The sequence below is a fragment of the Macaca fascicularis genome, chromosome 12 (genome assembly GCF_037993035.2).
Source record: "Macaca fascicularis isolate 582-1 chromosome 12, T2T-MFA8v1.1".
NCBI lineage: Eukaryota > Metazoa > Chordata > Mammalia > Primates > Cercopithecidae > Macaca > Macaca fascicularis.
In genome coordinates this window covers 52268381-52285387 of record NC_088386.1, presented here as the reverse complement: position 1 = coordinate 52285387, position 17007 = coordinate 52268381, and the positions used below count along the sequence as shown (strand labels likewise).

At 35.4% G+C, this 17007-nt stretch overlaps 1 long non-coding RNA gene across 2 annotated transcripts; it reads left to right on the top strand.

Annotated features, from left to right (window-relative positions):
• Positions 1-2: 2 nt before the first annotated feature.
• On the top strand, positions 3-11573 carry LOC135966429 (uncharacterized). 2 transcript variants are annotated; one of them, XR_010579751.1, is made up of 3 exons: positions 5551-5639; positions 8850-8887; positions 11316-11573. It is a non-coding gene; the product is annotated as an uncharacterized lncRNA (long non-coding RNA). The 2 variants fall into 2 exon arrangements; XR_012420948.1 differs by lacking the exons at positions 5551-5639; positions 8850-8887 and adding an exon at positions 3-160.
• Positions 11574-17007: the final 5434 nt, after the last annotated feature.

Genomic DNA, 17007 nt, shown 5'->3' with positions numbered 1-17007 from the left:
TTAGGTTAGAAGTGCCTGGCTGCCTTCTAAAGATGCAGCCTCCAGTTTTTCTTCTCTGATAAATAACCCTACGTTTGAAAACCAGGAAGGGAGAAGAGTGTGTGCAATTTAATTGTGGTTATTTAAGAAGTTAGCTGCTCTTCTGTGCTGATTATCTGCGGTGAGAGGGCTCAGGTTTCATGTCTTGGTGCCTCTGGGACTGCGTTTTAATTCTACCTGGGAAGCTGAGCGAAGAGGACTCACTGATGGCCAATTATGATATATATATATATATTTTTAAACGTAGCAGAATATTCTTGCCTAAAACAGGCTGGTGAGCATTTTCAGGAAGAAATGCTGGGTGCACAGTGTTCACCCCCCTACCTCTCTGCTCTGGTTTAGTTCTTCTATTTGCATTTATTGTTTGATTCAAAGTGGGTGGTGGAGTGGGGGGGGGGGGGGGCGGGTTCTTTGTTGTTGGTATCTGCCCTATTTACTCTCCTGTATTGCTTTTTCATAAAACCCAGGCAATGGCATTTAAGTTGCTGTGTTCTTTGGTATTAACATACTCTCCATACAGGAACAAAAGTACCTATAGAAATTCTGAACTCAAATTCACAGATTATCTGGGAGAGAAATGCCTTGTGATTTAATTGTCCAGTATAATTAATTCACTGCATAGACAATCGTTGCTGGTAAAGGCGCATTTTCACAAAGAAAAATTATAGGTAGGAGCTATTTTGTATTTTTAAAAAGGGATTGATATTATATTATACAGCTGGATTTGAGACAACAGAATTGGCTTACTGTCAGTATTTGCACAGATTAATCCTTATAAAATAGTTCCATTCTTTAAATTTATGAAGCCACATAAAATAATTTTACTATTGTCTGAAACTCAGCAGAAGGTATGCAAACTGTTTCACATCTGTAAGAATCAAAAAAAGGAAACAAATTAAAATGCCCTGGTTAAACCAAACTGAGCATTAGCGAATGTATGGGAGGGATTTCAGACCACACACTGAATTTGACCAGGTTTAGCACATGAGAGGTACCCAGTCTCCTGAACAGATACTGAGCAGCCACTTCTTTTAATCAGTTATATCAGAGGGAGCTGCAAAAGCTTCTCATTTTTACTTGTTGCTTGCAAGTTAGAGTTAACGAAGCAATGTAGAAAGGTCAGAAGGAATCATTTTTACTTCTTGCCACTAAGCAGGATAATTTAGAGGCTTGATAAGGATGCTGTTGCCTCTACGTGGTTGTAGTGAGAATGGACTACCCAGCTCTGAAGAGAGCCTGTCATTTTTACTAAGCAAGATTCGATAACAAGGATTATATAATTTCTAATTTGTCCTTCCTGATATTCATTATCTCTCCCACATATTGTTTTGAGATGAGACATTTTAGGACAAATAGTGTGCGGTCATTATTGTCACCCGTCTGCAATGTGCAAAGCAAAATTAGTCTGATTCCAGGAGTTTGCTTTTTGTTGTTGTTATGGCTTTTTTCCCCTAAAGTTTAAAAGATTTTTAATTATTTCTAATTTGTCTCTAAAAGAAAATGTAAAATTATATAACTTTTTGTAAAGAAACATATTTAGGTCTCAATTCCTTATCCCTACCTTTCTCATCTAAATTTTAAATTAAGAAATGTCACTTGTAAGAAGAATTTTAAGGGGAACCTGCAAAATTTTTGTGACCCATTTATTTTTGTTCTGTTACCCTTAATATTGCTTTTGTTATTTATTTTCAAGTCAACCCTTTAATAATGGCTGAGTATTGCAACTGGAATAAGAAGTTGATCAGAGAATTATGCTAAAATAACATAAACATTCAGGTTTAAGATCATTTTTCATTAAATGTTTAATGACATCATCTTATATCAAAGCTAATTTTAAAGACTTTCTATTTTTAAACAAGTGCAGTATTTAAGGGAAACATCCATAAGCACAACTCCTTGTAATGTTGTTTATATAGTCCCTTGATAAGTGTGTTAAGCGGATTATAATTATATACATGTATGTATATATGCATGTATATGTGTGACACCGTACCTGCGTAGTTAGCCAATTAAGCAGAACTTAGCACTAAATGAGTCATCTCTTGTACTCACTGTATACTATAGGCACTCTTGAATAAATAAAATCTGTGCTGCTATATAAATAGCTTCCTTGAAATAAGAGATTCTTATTTGAGCTTTCTTTGTAATCCTCCCCTCACCAATCTTAGAGCTTGGTCTTAGAGCATTATAGTCTTAATATTGAGCTTGCTCATTAATCTCCATCCTTTTTTAGGTTAGTCTAGGCTGTTCTCGTAGCTGTAGTACTCACTGGGTTGCCGTAGGAACAAGAGATCCGAGTAAATATGCTTATGGAGAAGAAATGACTACTAATTAAATGTGAATCGCATTTATAAATTGCCTAGTTCTCACAAAATGCAGAACATAATATGCTTTGATGTACTTCATTAGTAAAAAGCACCTATATTTTTAAAATATATACTAGCAGAGAAAACCAAATTTTAATGCAAAAATGATCTTTACGTGGTTTCATTTTTCTGCCGACTATAAATCCTGTAATTTAATGCAGATATCCTTTTACTGCATTTACATGGCAGAAGACGACATTTGGTTGGCCTGTGAAAGTGCTGGAAACCTTTACTATTCCCTCACCAAAATGTAATTCCTTTTTTATTGTTAGATGTATAGCTTTTCTATTACATTTTAGACAAAAAGAAACTGGCTTATAACGTCCACTCCAAATCTAGGTAGGTAATATTTTCACATCACACAGAGTGCTGTGGTCTTTCCTGCCTATTGCCTGTAAAATAGGGACTCTGGTGTGAAACTACAAAGCAAGCTTTCAGGCAGCTTTAGTTTTGCTTTGTTTAATGCTGAAAAGCACCTCTCACCCTTATCAAGATGTTAAGTCCCCAACTTCATTAACATTCTGCATGTCACAGCAGATGACCTAATCAGGTTTCCCTTTATGATTCTGCAATTCAGGAGTACAATCATCTTCTTTAACATTTTGTCATTTCATTTGAGGAGCTGAGTGTTTGGGATTGACTTATTTCCAAACAATTGATAAAGAATTGGTCCACAGCACTCTGGCATAACATGATTATTGCAAGCCCTATCTGCAATTCCAGGACAGGCAAGCCGTTAAGTTAAATGGGCCGTGGGCATACTTATGTTAACTTCTAGGTTAACAGAGAGAACTATCGCGGTTTGTTGTTTTCTAAAGAACTTTCGTCTCAGAAAGATTGCTCAAACAACTGACTGGCAGAATATCAAAGAAAAATAAATGTTAGGGTCTTTTTTTAATGCCTTGAATGACATTATAGTTCCCTTTGTTTTAATATGTATATATATTCAACAAAAGAAAATGCTCTGCTCGCATCCACTTTTTTTCAAAATCAGAGCCAAGTGTCTCCTGTCACGATGAAAATCCTGGGTGACGGAGAGTTTGCTTTTCATTTGACTGCATAGAAATCAATCCTGTGGTTCATATAATCTGAGCATGAGCAATTGACTCTAGGGAAGGTGACTGTCTCACCTTTGCTGTATGAGTGTGATTTGGACTACTTTTTCTTCTTACTGTCTTTTAGAAAAGCATTTGTTGCCAAGCTGTGTGCCAGGTTGAGGCTAGTAACTAAGATGTGTTTATTTTCTGTACTGATCTTATTCCCTGAAGTAACTAAACTCTAACTTTTCATATCTACTCTAGAGGAACAAAAGCGGAGTAAAATGATGCTTAACACTTAATAGACAAATCTGTGCTATTTCTAATGAATACTATTGTTGTATAGTGTTTTGCAGGGATTTAAAGTATGATGGGTTTTTTGTGCAGGATCTGGATTTTATGCCAAAAAAAGTATTATGGGTTTAATAAGGTCTGATGAATAAGATTACTTTACATTATGGACATTTTGTAGGCCTTCAGTAAATAAATGTTGACTTTAATAGAATAACGAATTTTTTAAATCATTAATTTGAGTAAAATTTGAATATCAGTTTTCTGAATTGATTTTTGCCTTAGAAGCAATATAGAAAAAGACCTTCTAAATTAAAATTACATTACTAGAGTTTTACTGAATTGGCGAGATTGTCTGAAAGGAGATTCTGTTCACTCACTAAGTCTTAATTGTTTTTATTGTTGTTTTAACTTGAAAGGAAGGGCATTGCGGACATGCACCAGTTCACAATGTTAATTTCAAACTATATATTTAGGGAATATTATTTTATTCTGCTTCTCATGTTCAAAATCTTCGAAATTCTATTTGAGATTAAAAACAGATAATCTAAAAGATAATAATAGTATATATTATATTATAATAATATGATAATTTTCATTGAGTATTTGCTATGTGCCAAGAACTATGCACAACACTTTATTTATATTATCCTTTTTAATTTTCAAAAAACTCTATGTGAGAGTAAAATTACTGCCTCATTTTTAGTTGAAGGTGAAATTCAGAGAGATTAATTTGCTCAAGATGTAAGTGATAGAGCCAGGATTCAAACGTTAGCCAAATTCCATAACCTCAATGCTTAACCCTTTTATCACACTTCTCATTTTCATCTTACCCTTACTGTAATAACCCATTCTTTGTAATATCATATATGCTTTATGTCCACTTTAGACTTTCATTTTTCTTTTCTTTTTTTTTTTAACCTTTCCTATGGTGCTGATAGACTGTTTTCTTTAGCTATTCTCTCTATATAGTGCACATAAGTCTCTTTTTCTTTCACTGCTCCCAATACAGACTTTGAAGAATTGTGGCACCCTCGCAAATGATCATGTAATTATTTAACCTAGTTATACATTATAATCAGTTTCCCATTTGCATGTCTTGAGCAAACTGGAAGCCATGGATTTTTAGTATCAGTTTGCCATTCACCTAGGATTCACATCTTCTTTTACAGATAACAAAGATACTTTATTTGACAGTAATTCAGGAGATAAAAATATTCATGTAAAGGTTATGTTCGTCTCAAAAGATTGATTTTTATATTAAAAATAAAATAAAACATTGATTCTTAAACCTATATGAGGATTAAATTATTGATTTGGATTAAGAACAAACCTCAACAGTTCCATAGTTTTATTGCTTCTGAGGTTCCATTTCTCACTTAGAAAATCAAGTTAATCTCTTAGAAATGCCTTATGCAAGGTCCCTTCGCATTTACAGAAGTCAAAGCTTATGATACTTTGGGAGTTGTAGTGACTCTTATCTCTAAGCACCACAAAGTACCATAAGTAGATTGTGCTGTTGCTCGCCCTCATTGCCTGATTATCCCAGCCTCTCATAAGAAGAATAACATTTTGAGATTGGACCATAGCCAACTCAACTCTAGCCAACTGAAGACACTAAACCAGACAAGTAATGTAGAGTACATTTATGTTCTAAAACAGCTTAGAGATTTTTTTACTATGTTTGATAACCTGTAATTTTAAAATTTCTTAAAAATATATATATATATATATATTTATGTCAGTCATCCAGGATAATTTACTGAGTATCTCTTCCCAGTGAAGATGGACTGATGGGAGAGAACCCAGCGAAAGGACAAAGACCATCTGCCTACACCTCATTCCAGTCGTTGAACATTAGATAAGTCACATTCTCCCGAAGTGTCAATTTCTTCCATTGTTAAAGGTAGATTTTAAGCCTACTCTGATTACTACACAACATTGTTATGAGGATGATGTGAAACAACAGATGTGGCAGTTTTTGAAGAATCGTGAAACAATATATAATTAAATATATCTCATAAGCTAAGTTTTTATCTTCCTTAAAAAGCTAGACCCTGCTAGTCCTTTTTTCAATTCTCAAAGCACATCCCTATTAGTGAAGAATAAGTTTTCATTGAAAGGCACAATTTTTATTTTGTTTAGGCATGACCACACCACTGAATTTTATACAGCTTCAATTTTTCACTTCTTGATCTATATGGTTTCAATAAACCACTTATGAATATTTATGTGATTAAATGAACATATTAACATCTTTAACAAACTGTAACAACTTGACATATTATCTGATTATGTGAGTATTATTAGGTAATAATAATTAATAGAAAACATTTGTTGAGGCTGGGTGTGGTGGCTCATGCCTGTAATCCCAGCACTTTGGGAGGCCAAGGCGGGCGGATCACCTGAGGCCAGGAGTTCAAGACCAATCTGGCCAACATAGTGAAACCACATCTCTACTAAAAATACAAAAATTAGTCAGGCATGATGGTGGGCACCTGTAATCCCAGCTAATCAGGAGGCTGAGGCAGGAGAATCACTTGAACCCGGGAGGCGGAGGTTGCAGTGAGCCAAGATAGAGTCATTGCACTCCAGCTTGGGTGACAGGCTGAGACTTCATCTCAACAACAACAAAAACAACAACAACAACAACAATAAATTGTTGAAGGCTGACTATTCTAGGCATTGTGTTTTGTAATGAATGTATATTGTTCAATCCTCATAACAACTCTATGACTATTTCTTTTTAATAGATTTTAGATTTAAACTCACAGCTGACTTAGCTTTTGTTCTTAACCATATTCATATTTCCTCAGTCTCAGGGAATTAGGTCAATTAATTTTTCAACAAACCATATCTTTCTTGCTCTTAGCAGTAAAACTTTTTGAAGGCTATATACTTGCTGAAATTATGCTCAAATGCTTGAATCGCTATGTTAGATATGAATGCTTGTTCAAATGCTTGAATTGCTGTTAGATATGACTTTTTGTCTGTCTGTTTTGTGTTGAGACAGAATCTCACTCTGTTGCCAGGCTGAAGTGCAGTGGCAGGATCTCGGCTCACTGCAACCTCCGACTCCCTGGTTCAAGTGATTCTCCTGCCTCAGCCTCCTGAGTAGCTAGGATTACAGGCACAGGCCACCACGTCTAGCTATTTTTTTGTATTTTACAGTAAAGACAGGGTTTCACCATGTTGGCCAGGATGGTCTCAATCTCCTGACCTCGTGATCCACCCACCTCGGCCTCCCAAAGTGCTGGGATTACAGGAGTGAGTCACCATGCCCAGCCAGATATGCCTTCTTTAAAAATGTATCATCTTTTTAAAAGACTCACAAATTGTATTCTCACCTTAGTTTTGTGTCCAAACCATAGTAAACACTTTATTTATTAAATTAGGAGTAATTGTTCACTAGTTTCCAAAACAAAAACCACACACACAAAATAAAGATTGTTTCATTATTAAGTATATATTAATTTTATGTTCTACTCTAAAAAAAATTATAAAAATGTTCTGAAATATATTGAATGCTGCCAATATCACTGAAAAATATTTTTAATGACATGAGATGATAGCTTTGGAAGGGAAAACAAATTACCCAAAGTTTTAGGTTTCAGTAAGTTGCTTCAAAACCTCAGAGAACAAAATTTATTGGCTTTTCTTGGAATGCTTTCATTTCATAAATTGGGACACTGATGCTCAGAGGGTAGATTGAATATCCTGGTTATAACTTGAATCCCATTCTCCCGAATAATAATGTTTGAGCCCATTATGGTTCTTTCTACTTGTATCTTGTATTACTTACCAAGACTAGAGGTAGACACCTGACAAGTAAACTGTGATTATATGTTACATTGAACTCCAATACTGTATATATAGTATTTCCCAAAATCGCTGGCAATTTCCCATAAAACTACACATGCATCATTCACATATTTCTTTTTTATAATATAACTCTTTTGCCTGACTGATAAGCAACTAGATGTTTAACAAATTCAATAATATGCTAATTCTAGAAATTACTCCTCCTATATCATCTACCTCAACAAAGAAGCTTCCTAGTATATGACATTTTTGGAAAAACATTTAATATAACAGTAAAATTTGAAAACAAAAATATTTCCTTTAAAAAAATCTAACCAAATATCTACCTATTTATCTACAATGATTTGTGTTAAACCAGTAATTTGAACTTATAATCCCTGATGTTTAAAAAAAAATGCTTTCTTGAATGCAGCGTTTCCTGTTATCTTTGAGTGCCTTAAAATTTAACTGACTATATACATTTAGTGAAAGACTATTGTCTTGGGTTCTGACTACACAAAGCTGAATAAAACATTTTCACAACCTTCAATTAGTTTACAGTAAAATAAGATGCAACCAGTAATAACACTGTGAACGGGATAAGTACAATAACAACGGCACAAAAGCAGAAAGGGGCCTTCTGCCTCATAGAATCAGAAGCATGGGGTAAGGTCTGAGACTAAATAGAGGAGAGGTGTCCCAGGTAAAGACACAGATAAGTAAAGGCAAGAACTTATGAAAATGATCGGTGGGTCTGGGAAGGAGAAAAGTGCAGAATTCACAGAGACAAGAATGTGAGGTGGGGAAGGGCAGAATGAATTGAAGAAACTAAAGATCGAAATATTAGAGATAGATTGTGTGGAAACTCACTTGTTTAGGAATTTAGATTTCACCCTATAAGCAATGGGTCATCACGAAATATTTCTGATCAGAGGAAAACTGGGATTGTGTCTTTGTTTTAGAAGGATAACAGCACCCACACAATATGAAGTATTTTATTTTTTAAGTCAAAGTATTTGTATAATTAAATTTATTTTTCAAATAAGTAAGGGTGCTTCCCGTATTTCTGAACCAAGTTTGATTTTAGATTTTAGGAACTCTTTAGCTCTCTTTCTGTCTGTCATCTCATATCTTACCTCCAGAATGTCCTTACATTTTTCCCTTAGGGTATTTTTAATGCAAATATGAAAATACACCTACCACCAAATGAAATTTCGCTTGTTTACTTTCCCATCAGGAAAAGCTAGCTACCAGGCCAGGTAGAGTGAATGTTGGTTGCTGTTTCAGCATGCACTTCCCTTTTTTCTGTCACCAGGAACCTTTATTTCCAATGAGATATTTATGTGCTTCTAGGTAAGTTCACGCCTTCCTCAGATCAAGCATGTAGGCTTCTCTAAGACTAGATTAATCAGTATATTTCAACCCCCTGGTTGAGTTACTGCTTTAGAAGTGAGCACGGGTCCTAAGTTGGTTCAATCACACTAAGTTTCAGAATTTTGCTAAAAATATTGGGACAAAAGCATTGTATTTTTTCTTTGCTGAAGTAAATCAAGAAAGCACCTAGAGTTGAAAGCTACTGTCAGCCAATGTGATGTCAAGAGGGGAGTTTGCTGCGGTTGGAGTCCTGTAGAGAGGAGGAAATGAATGGAAAGAAATAAGTCTTGATCAAAAACCTGGAGCCATTGGGTCCAGAATCACTGAAAGCCAGACTATCTCTGTATTTTTCAGTCACTTAAGACAATGAGAGTTTTCTTTTTGTAAAATTACACTGATTAGGCTTTCTGTATTTACAACTAAAAATACTGTTAACTGTTAGTTATCAGTGCTCCTTGGATTGCAGTAACGGTGTGCCATTTCCCTCTAGGTATTTTCTTAAACTTTCCTTCTTTGTATTACAGGATAAAATGCTTTCTACATTTAAGAACAACTCATACTAAAGTATTTTAATAATTTTTCGTATTTCTCTATGATTAATAATGGTCTTGAAATTATACCAAAATAATTGTATGATTTAAATTTGATATCAGATTTATTTAATTTCATCCAAATAAAATTAAGTTATACTTTTGAATGAGGAAGAAGAAAATTTGACAGTAAGTATGTTGATAGACATGTACAACAGTTATATTTTTGTAATTTCTTTTATAGTTTTTAGAATAAGCCAAGATACGTAGTTGATTTCAAAGCCATTGATTTTCAATGATCTTTAAACAACTTCATATAAGTTCCTGATAACTTTAGAAACTCCTTTCCAAAATAGTCCTTGGGAGAAAACTCAGAATAGTCAGGCAAACATTTTGACAAATCTCAAAGTAGCACAACCAAGGGAATCAGGGAGGTGTAACTAGACGATACTGTAAGTTTAAATACAATTTCAATATATATGTAGAAGACAAGTACCAAGTAGGCATTTTTCCTTTATTTTCTTAACCGAATGGGAAATGACAATCCCAGATGTCATTAGACAGATTTTCTATTAATTAGTTACATTGTAATACTCTATAGTAAATAGAATCCTCAAAGAATGGTAAAGAGAGCTGCTGCCCATTTGTAATTGTCTTAGGTGTAACCCACTATTTTTGAAATTTAACGTGTCTTGTGGTTTTATCTCTATAAACTTGCTACTCAAAGATTGGTCTGAATGTGGCCTTAGATATGCGTATAAAATGGGGCTCATGTTAAAATGCAGATCCCGGTTCAGTTCACCAGGGGTAAGGCCTGAAGACTCTATTTCTAACAATTTCCAGCTGAAGCTGATTCTACTCAACACAGCTTGAGAAGCAAATATACGCCAATCCTTATAAAATGTAGGATTTAAAAGTGTTAATTTACATATTATTTTCAAAATTCTGTTTTTATGCCACGTGGAATTTTAGGCTGGATGGTATCTGAGAATTTCATAATAACTGCTTCATTATATATATGAGAAAACTAAGGTCTTTGGAAAGAGTGCTTTGACTGGTCTCCTCATCCCCAGACCAGGGAGGAAGAGCTGTTAATCTGGTTGTTCAGAGCCAGGACATTAACTGGGCCACTTGTTATGTGAGCGTTAATGTGCCTTAAAGGTCAGTGTCTGTACAGTATCCTCTCTCTTCTTCCTGCCATGAATACTCACTCTCCCACTTTCTCCATTTGTGCAGTCAAGTGGGTGAGTTAGGCAAAGCCTGCTCTGCAGAGCCGCTTGCTCTCTTCTACTGGCAGGAAAGTCCTGTGCTTTGTGTGGAAGAGAGGTAAAACTCTTTCTCATCTCCAGGCTTTAGGAATCAGCTTTATATTGCAGTTTATCACAGGGACAGAGACTCTTGTGAATGTGGCAATGCCTCACCAAACATGCAGTCTACTTTAGACAGATAATGTTCCTTGACATATCAAATGAAACTAAGTTTAATGGGAACTCTCATTATAAATCTTCTGAAAGCACGTTTTCTGTGTGCTAGCAAAATGATCCAGAATATAGTAGATCCCCAATAAAAATATTTACCAAGTGAGTGATGGCTTCACTTTTATTACATTTAGATAATGTTATACGTAATGCATTTGTTACATACAATTTTTTCCCACAGCTGGTAAGTTTTTGAAACTGCTGCAAGAATGACTTTATTTTCTTTGAGATACACGTAAAATTCTTACCAAACCATTGTTTTTGCTTCTAGTCACTAACCTTTGCTTCTCTTCCTCACGGAAACATGTTTTTGCTTATTTATGAAAATTCATTATAAAAATAGACTATGAAGTCTCACAAATTTCACTACCCAACACTAGAATTTCTTTTCCCATAAAGGTGCGCTTGAGACCTAGTAGGCAGACTCTCCGTTGCCGGAGCTCCCTCGGGATGTGTTTCCTAGCACACGCCTCCCCTTGCAACATGGTTCAAGAAAGAAGAGGATCCGAAGGTGCAGCTCACGCTGACCTGTGATAGAAGAACTTCAACACATGGTGTGAATCTATGGTACCTCCCAAGTATATGACAACTTCTCTTGGGGCCTTTCCATTTCCTCACATTATCATTAAATTATGCAGAATAGCAACCATTGAAAAAGTGAAACTTCATTTCAAATTATTTTTAGAAAACCATGAACCTTCAGATTCTCTTTGTATCACTGTCCTATATGAAGGACTCTTCATTTTATTTTTTGTGCAGGTGAAAATTTACTCAGGTTCACATCAGCTAGTCATTCTGATCACTGTGTCCCATATAGAAAGTGTACTGAACAAACTTGGTATTGCTTTTGTTCCAATATGACTTCAGATAAAACTGATGCTTCCATTCTAGTTCAGAATTCCAAAGGGTATCCATCAATACAAGGATCTGTGATTAATTTTCAATCCTTACTTGACATATCTGTAGTATTTGATACAGTTGTTTACTTCTTCACTTTGAGAATGTTTGTTTCACTTAGCTTCCAAAACACATCTTCTTGATCTTTATCCCACCTCATTGGTCACTACTTCTCAATTTCTTCTGTTATTTTTTTCCTCATTTTCTATCCAGCTTCTATGCATTGAAAACCCTCAAAGCTCAGCCCTCAAACTTCCCTCTTCTTAATCTCCACTCATGTCAAGGGTGAAGCTCATCCAGTCTGTGGTTTTAATTACAATTCTGTACTCACTACTTCCAAATGTGTTACCAATTCCCACCTCTCTTAAATTCCAAATTCATAGATTTAGCCACCTACTCAACATCTTAAGATATCTTAAATTTGAATATATTCAAATCCTGTTCACCTCTCACTCCAATCCTACTTCTCCAGCAATCTTGGCTCATGTTGGAAAATAGTGACTCCATTCAAGTTACTCAGGGTCCAAGCCTTGGAGTAAGTTTTCCCTTCTTTCTCTCTCTTGAAACCCACATGCAATTCATCAGCCCATGTTTCCAGCTCCACCTTTCAAGTAGCTCATTAGCCAACCAAATCATTCTCCTTTTATGACTATCATCAAACCACCACTGCCTCTGGCTTGGATTTTATAGCCTCCTAGAAGATGACCCTACTTCTGCTCTTGTCTCCTTGTCACTTTGCTCACAACCACAACAGCATCTCCAAGTAAACCAAAAATACACAAACAAAGAAACAAAGCAAAAAATTCATCTTTCACTAGTCTAAAAGGCTCCACGCAATCCTCTCTGACCTCTTAGACCACATTTTCTGTTACTTCCCTTCTTCCTTACCATACTGCCAGCACACTGACCTCTTCCTTTTCCTTAAACATGCCAGGCCCATGTGTGGACTTCTCTGCCTTCCCATAAAGCTTACTCCCTCACCTGTCTTCTGTATTTGGTTGTAAGTTACCATCTTAATGAGACTTTTCCTGATATTCCTATTTTAAACTGCAATGCTTCTTCTAGGGCATTCCCTGACCTAACTTCCTGCCATATTTTTCTCCATAGAACTAATAACCATTATAATTATTTCATATATATTTGTTTATGGTCTGTTCCCTGCCAACTACAATATAGGCTCTGTGACAGTAAGGGCATGTCTGTTTTATTCACTGCTATGTGTTTCCTCTGTTAGATAATACAAGATTTAGTGAATAAATGAATAAGTAAACTATACATAACTAACAAAATGAATAATAATGCATAAACATTAAATATCACTATAATGCATACATATTAATTTAAAGTGATCTTCTTTCAACCAGCCCCTTTCACTTACACTCAGTGTCACAGATTCTGCAAACAGGCACTAAAATTTGGGCAACAGTTAATATGCCTGAACTTTTCAACAGACATCGTGGCTTTGCATTTTCAAAGTTCTGCTCATCCTCTAGAAAGGAAAATTGCCTGGATGTTACACTTAAAAATTATTTTAAAAGTTGTTTTCGTCCTTTCATTTGATCATTCTTTTTTATTTCTTTTCCTACTTTCTGTCTCTCTAGTTTTATTTATTAGCTTACTTATTTTGCATATAGTCATGCAATCTCATCAGTTATGACCTTTATCTTCTTCAGGCGTTACCTACATTAATTTGGTCCCATGTAGTTGCATCATTGGAGGATCTCAGCTCATACAGAGCCATCCTACAACTTATCTGTCTCTATATCATCTCCCAAAGTGCAGTGTTCAGGCATATAACATGAGTTTGCAAATGAGTAGCTATTTCTTCACCAAGGTTATAATTGCTTCATGTCATTTGGATTTTCAAATAATAATTCATTGTCCTAATAATAAATATTTTATTTGTTCTACATTTTATTCTTCCCTATATTCGACTAAAAGAATGAAACACAGCAAAAGGCCTTCTTTTAACTTGTGTTTGACCCATCTAGCTGTTAGGAGTTCATTATTTTATTTTAATTGCCTAATTAAGGTAAAATAAAAATATTTTCATGTAAAAATCTCATTAAATGCACCAAATGCCTCAGTAGGTCTGTGCCTATTCTGGAGAGGAATGTGAATTGTGTTGACTACCAAAAGCACCAGGGGTAGATATACCAATATTGCTTGCTACTGAACTGGCAGTTTTGAAAATCCTTGCTAGAAAGTGTTGCAGGTCACTGTAAAACAGGCAAGGGTTGATTTGACATTTGATTAAATAATCATACATATGTTTATGCAAAAAGTAGCTATGGGCTCACCCTACTCTACATTGCTTAAGTGTTCAATTAAGAATATACAATTAAAAGAATGAAAATAGTGACAATAAGCTGGGCTTCCCCCTGTAATATCTTAAAGTACTCTGACCCACCTCTTATTAGGGCATAGATCTAATATTTACATTTTTATTATTTACGTAAGGCTTATTCACTGTAATTCACTGGATAATAACTTAGAAATATGTCTTCAAAATTGTTCTCTCTGAAAGCAGATGATGAAAGGAAAGAATGGCATTTGTAGGACCAATTAATTGTCAGATCAAATTAAAGTATTTATAAAAATTGTATAATATAAATTCAATAGCAAATAATTAGAATAAGTAATATTTTTTTCTTGTGATGAGGGGAAAAACATACCTTTCTAACTCTCGTCCAAGGTCATTAGTGAAACAGGATCAGTATGTGTAATTACAATATCATGAATACTTAAATTTCTCCCATGCTGAGAAAGGCATGATAAGATTACAGCTAGCACACTGATTTTGCTACATGACCTTTCAACTGGAAAACTCTCACAATCTTGCCTTAGAATGATCTGTTACATTCTATTCTACCTAACAAAAAGAAAAATCAGGGAAATGTCTGAGATCTAAGAATTTACAGTTTGCTCAAATATAGTCACAAGGATATGTGAAGCTTGTAGGTAAGATATTCATGATCCAATAGTCAAAAGCGATTGTTTCTGGTATAAATTCAATGTGCACTCCCTGTTTTGCATTTTTCTAGATTATGTACCTTTAAGTTTTCCCAAATGTAGGTATAATTTTAAAAAAGAAAATGTGGACATATTAATGAAACATTGTGTGTTGCAGTGGGCGTAATAATTTCAGGGAAATTCAATTCCCTTCGGTTCAGAAGATTATATAAGTTAAGTTTTGCAGGATTATATAGAATAAAACTTTGTAAATTTGTGTATAATACATTTTTATTCACAACCCTTTGCCTCACATGAATGCTTTTCACCAAATTATGTGCCAATTAAAATATAAGAAAAGAATTAAAAGTTTATACTGATCATCTTTGCATATGCCATCTTATTATTGAACTATATCATCACACAATAAAAACTCTATTATATAATGTCTTTTTCATTTATCTCATTATATGTCCCACCGTGGCAACTAACTTAAAGAATATGGTAGGTACAAGGATGAGAAAGGCTTATGTCCCTTGTGAGCACTTCTTCCTACCTGTCATGTCATGTGGCATACACCTCAGCTTGCTTCTATTCTTGCTATATAGTCCTTCTGTGGGTAAGAATGACCAAAAATATATATATTTAAAAATGGCATCAACCACTGAGAACAGGCAAAGCCCCAGCATTGCCCCAGTGTGCTGGTGGCCTTATGCTGGGCAGATGCTAACTTTCTAATTGTCTTTTTGCTGCAGTGGTCACAGGATCTCTCTAGAAGTGCCAGGATGGCTCAGGGAGAGGTTACGTTGGAGAACTTGGGACAGCTATATTTACCACTCCATAGAGAAGTAATCTAATACTTTAATAATCTGTGTGGTGAAGTCAGTGTGTACTGTCAGCTGACCAGTGACAATATTATCCATCCCTACGACTTCAGTTGACACATTACACACAGCATTACACAGGTAACCAACAAATCCACAACACTAGTCTTCTTTTTTTTTTTTTCTTTTTTTTTTTTTTTGAGACGGAGTTTCACTCTTGTTGCCCATGCTGGAGTTCAATGGCAAGATCTTGGCTCACTGCAACCTCCATCTCCCGGGTTCAAGCAATTCTCCTGCCTCAGCCTCCTGAATAGCTGGGATTACAGGCATGCGCCACCACGCCTGGCTAATTGTGTATTTTTAGTAGAGACGGGGTTTTTCCATGTTGGTCAGGCTGGTCTCGAACTCCCGACCTCAGGTGACCTGCCACTTCGGCCTCCCAAAGTGTTGGGATTATAGGCATGAGCCACTGTGCCCAGCACACAACACTAGTCTTTAACTCACTTCCAATTGCAGACCTGTATTTCTAACAATATATTATATATATTAAAAAAATGATACTCTGTCAATGCCTCACAATCAACAAATCAAAAATTCAATGGACTCTCTTCCTCTATAAACATAATCTTTCCATTGTCATATTTTTCCTTGTAAGGGCATTGCCTACCATTTTGCCTCCTAGCCTAGAAACTTGAGACAATCTCTGACTTTACCTTCTTCCTTATCCTCAACGTCTCGATCATCATCCTGTCTTGTCAGTTCTGCATCACAGATACCTCTGCTGTTCATCATCTTCTCTATTCCCACCATCATGGCTAGGTCAGCCGCTCTCATACCTCTTGTTTAATTTATTGTAATAGTGCCGACTTCTCTTTCGACTGCCAGATTTCCACATCTCTCATTTATTGTTAAATGAAGACATAACTAGGATGCCTTCTATGCCTAACAAATTTGAAGACTCTGCCTTGATCAAAAACTCAATTCAAATTTCTATACCTCAAATTTACCAATTGACCTTTCCAGTTTCATTTTGTACCCATACTCACACATTCTTACATCCTTTCATCAATTCTTACTCCCTAAACTAAATTAAGATCTTTCCACCTTTATACCTTTGCTCATGCAATTCCCTCTTCCTGGAAATTCTCCTTCACTTCTCCCTTCTTATTCCATAAGGCTTATTCCATAAGGCTTACCTTCCCCAAGAAGGCTTTCCCAATCCTTTCAGACAAAATTCAATCATTTCCTAATACTTGTCCTACATGGCTCTTTGTACTCGATCTTTGGCAGTAATCAGATTACGCCTTCTCTTATTTTGGCTCATAGATCACATATTTCTTGATATTTGGAACTATATCTGATGCCCAATGGTGTTTAACACAGTACATTGAATAGAATATGTGTTTAATAAATACATG